Source organism: Corvus brachyrhynchos, unplaced genomic scaffold (assembly GCF_000691975.1).
Source record: "Corvus brachyrhynchos isolate BGI_N302 unplaced genomic scaffold, ASM69197v1 scaffold94, whole genome shotgun sequence".
Lineage (NCBI taxonomy): Eukaryota > Metazoa > Chordata > Aves > Passeriformes > Corvidae > Corvus > Corvus brachyrhynchos.
The window spans coordinates 10241652-10246122 of NW_008238330.1; positions in this window are offsets into that span (position 1 = coordinate 10241652).

Consider the following 4471-nt stretch of genomic DNA (forward strand, 5'->3'; position numbering starts at 1 on the left):
AAAAGAGTGGGTTAAGCTATCCATCACCTATTTTGAAGAGGAAAAGGAAGACAAATTTCAAGTGTGAGGTGCTTCAAATTCTCACTGAAGCTATCATAATGTCCCAAGGTGGCACAGCATATCATCCTCACAGATGGTGATGCTGATAGCAGAGGCGCTGTGAACTGCTGAGCTATGACTTGTCTGGGGCACAGACTAGCCTGGAAGCCAGAGAGCTTCCACTGCAACTTCTTTTTTCTTGGTCCTGCTCACAAATTTCAAGTGTGAGGTGCTTCAAATTCTCACTGAAGCTATCATAATGTCCCAAGGTGGCACAGCATATCATCCTCACAGATGGTGATGCTGATAGCAGAGGCGCTGTGAACTGCTGAGCTATGACTTGTCTGGGGCACAGACTAGCCTGGAAGCCAGAGAGCTTCCACTGCAACTTCTTTTTTCTTGGTCCTGCTCTGTGATCCCTCTAGTCATCAAGAATAAATGGGTCCTTGATTTCCAGACTACGGGAAAGGCTGCCTGTGCTGGCCTGGCAAAAACGATGCTCAGCAAGGAACAAGCAAGCTGTAGGCTCTTGACAGCCATGATGTTAAGAGAGGTCCAGGGCTAAGAGTGGTGTCAGGGAATGGCTTGCAGGCCGGTCCAGGTCTGGGCACACTCTGTGGTGAGGGAGGATGCTCACCACGTGGCATTAAAGATGTGCACCCAGCGGCTGTGCAGCAATGACACAAACAGAGCCAGTGTAAAGCTGCTCTCCCACACAAAACTCAAATGTGCCTCATGTCACTGCTCAGCTTTGTGCCCCACAGCCTGTGCATGGTTGCCCTTGGTGCAGATGGTGTCTGGTGCTGCCAAAGCTCCTCCCCGGTGAATGTTGTCTTGTTCCTCTGCGCCAAATAACCTCTTCCAGTTCTCCCAGTAATATTCACATCTACTCAATGCATGTGTTGGATGAGCAACTGAGCTGAAAGTTGTGCCCTGAGCAGCTTTGCTGAGTTGGGTGCAAAGAGGAGCTCATATTAAATTGATGGGCTCAGGAGTTCAGGTCCTGGAGCTGGAGCTCACCGAACCTGGGTTGCTTCCCTCTCTGTCACCAGAACAAAACCCCCTCCCCCATGCACCAAGCTGCAGTGGACAATGCCAGTCTTCTTTTGAGAGAGGGCTTTGAAATCTGCTGATGAGAAAGGATGAGATAATAGTATTAATACAGACAAAAATAAAGTAGGGATTTTCAAAATGTCAGTTGACAAAGGTGTTATTTTAGCTGAACAAGAGTTTCCAGTGATGAAGAATATTCATACAAACCCACTGAACCATGAAAGAGAATGGACAGACATTTGAGTGAAGCAAAGTTGACTCATCCTTAAACCCACATTTTTCCATCAAGGTTCCACAGAAGGCCAGCCTGCATCCTCTCTTCAGTTACGCTAAGCAGCCATAGAAAGGTAGATGAAGGGGGAAATCAGCTAATTAGATCAAAAACAAATAATAATGAAAAGATAACAAGTTGATTGGTCAGTTTTCATAGTGTGCTTAGGCCACACTACAGTCACTCCCTAAACAACACTTGAGTTACACATTTACTCTGGAGGACAGCTTCCCCCCTTTTAATTGTGCAGAAGCAGCATCGTGGTCAGCAGCCTGCCCCCAGTCAACCTGCTCCTCTCAGTCTGAGAGCCAGTGAGGAATTGCAATTCTCCTTCCTAGACTGCAACTGCTTGTCACTGTCCCAGCAGCAGCTCTGCACACCCGCTCTGGAGTACAATTCCACAGGCACCACAGTGCTCCTCTGTTACCAGGATGCTTCTAAACTGCCAGCAGGGATCTACATTACACATTTTCCTCCAGGAGCTCTTAAATCTTTGCAGTTTTAGCCAACATCTCTCTCTTAACACAGCCACAGATTAAGCCAACTTAATCACATCCTGCCTCTTATGCCAACATCTCTATCTGACTTGCTTTACAGTTAGAAATCAAGGACCATTTAGTAATGTCAAACAAAATGATCATTAAAATAGTGCCTAAGGCAATGCCTCCTGAAAGTTCAATTTTGCTACTCCAGTCATGAAAGGAGGAGACTGGAAATGATCTAATAGTGGTGAGATTTGTAGCATTTGTATAACTGATAAGACCATACAAAGGAGAAGTAGTGGTGGTTATATCTGCAACCATCTTGCTGTGACACAGCAATGACTTATGTAAGTGCCAAAGGCAATCATGGAGAAGTCACTCTTACAGCAGCAAGCACTACCACTGAGGAGACACCAAGTTAGAAGCTCCCAGGATGATTTTCTTTTTCACAGTCACCCAGCAGCAACATCCATCGCACAAACTAACAAAATGCCATCTAACGGGACAATCATTGAGTCAAAGCCACTTCTCACAGAAATGAAGCTCAAAAATGAAGAAGCTCTTTATCTGTTCCAGGCCAACAAAATCAAGTCCTCTGTGTAAATGCAGCCCAAATACATGATGGATCAATGGATCACACTCCTTTCGTTTTTGTGCTGGGTTTTGGCTTTTTTTTTCTTTTAATTTTTGAGTCATCTTTGAAGGGTTGAAGTTTTTTTCTGGGTTTTAATTTCTTGTTTCAAAACAAGTAACAGCACACATCCAGTATGACTGCACATTGCAAGCTTTTTGTGAATTCAAGTGTTGCAAAATAAAACTACTAAGGCACTAAGAATTTTTTTTAATTCCCAGAAGATGTTTGTTTGCTTGCATTTAACAAAAATGGGAAGTAATCAAGAATCTGATCTGCAAGAATCTGATCTTTTTCCACAGATATGAGACACTCATAAAAAATACTCTTAGTGATGCTAGGAACATGTAAGAAAACAGAAACTGAATGAAGATTGACGTTACTAGATGTCCTCTTCTTCTCAAGAGAGACCAGTGGCATTTAATCAGCATTTTCCAAGAAGGTCCAAGCAGGCAAGTTCAGGAAGAGACTTTTGCACCTGGGACAGTGATTGGAACAACGGGTGGACATCCCTGCATGAAAAGTGTATTTGTCTCTTTTGCACAGGAACTTTGCACTCCTTAAAGTACCTCCATAGAAGTACTGTGGTTTGGGCAGGACAATGGAAGAGAGGGGCCCTCCCTAGCATTTAACCTGTCACAATTACTCACAAACAAAGAGAGCAGTACTGGCTTGTAGTAACCTTAACCAAGTGAGGGAAGACCACAACACTCTTGCTCATAATTGGTAAACTGAAATTTGACCACAGGCAAGACCATGACTGCAGACTGAGTGACTTCCTTTTCTGCTATCAAAGTATGTGGGAAAGCTGCAAAAAGCTCATAGAAGGAAGATAAGGATGGATTTTGCTGTTGCTTATGCCTTTTTTGCTCATTTACAAGCACTGGGAATGGAAAGAAAATCTGTCTAGTTGATTGCAGGGAGCAATGACATGTTCTGCAGGTCCTGCAGACAAACAGCACTGAGAAGCTGCAGAGAACCTGTCTCCCCTTGCTATCAAGAATCTTGTTTAAACTTTCTACAACAGTGAAACCCATAGTATGAGGTGTCACACAAAACTCTGCAGTCCTACAGAGAAGGGGCTGAAGAGTTTACAAAAGGAAAGAAAAAGCAACTTTGGATTCTGGCTGTTTTCTCCTCAGTTCTGCTTTATCAGCCCATCCTTGCATAATGCAGATCACTACTTGCTTCCTTTCCTCAGAAGTACTAGGGAACTTCCAAAATCTCCCATGGGGAGGTTGGTGCCTGTCTGCTCCTGCTCTGGCTTTTTGCATGAATGTGTATGCAACCACCCTCTCTCCACAGTCACACGGAGTCAATCCATTCACTTCCTCACTTGCTTAAGCTCACGTTCTCCACATGCAGAGGTCACGCAGTGGGATGCCTGTCTTGTCACAGCACCGCAGAATGTTTTGCTTTTGACAAGGCAGTTTCATGAAGATGTCCCTGCTCATTGCAGGGGAGTTTGACTGGATGACCTTTTAAGGTCCCTTCCAACCCAAACACTTCTATGATTCTATGAAAATCTGGAAAGAGCAGATTTTTGGCAGCAGGTTTGGTGGCTAACGATCAACACCTTTTAACCCAATGCTTTCATCTGCATTTCATTTCATCTTCAGATTAAAACTATTTTAGAGTAAGCCAAGCCTATTTGTCAACATTACTCAAATAAAGTATTTCATTAATACTGCTCTGAATTCTTACTATAATTTTATTCTGATGGGGGAAATAATTTCAGAAGTCCTCATGTAACCAAAAACTGTAGAAAAAATTCAAGGATTTGTCTTATTTAGAACACTTAAATAGCTTTAATAATCTACCACATTGCTCAATAAGTAGCTTGTTACACATATCCATAGGAATTTACCAGAATTTAGGAAAAAAGCTAGCACTAGAAGCAAAATTTCAGTGAAGTGGTGAGTGCTAAAGACTATTAGACGAAGATAGGATTTTTTTTCCGTGCTTTTTTTTTTTTACATCTACTGCCTATAGTGA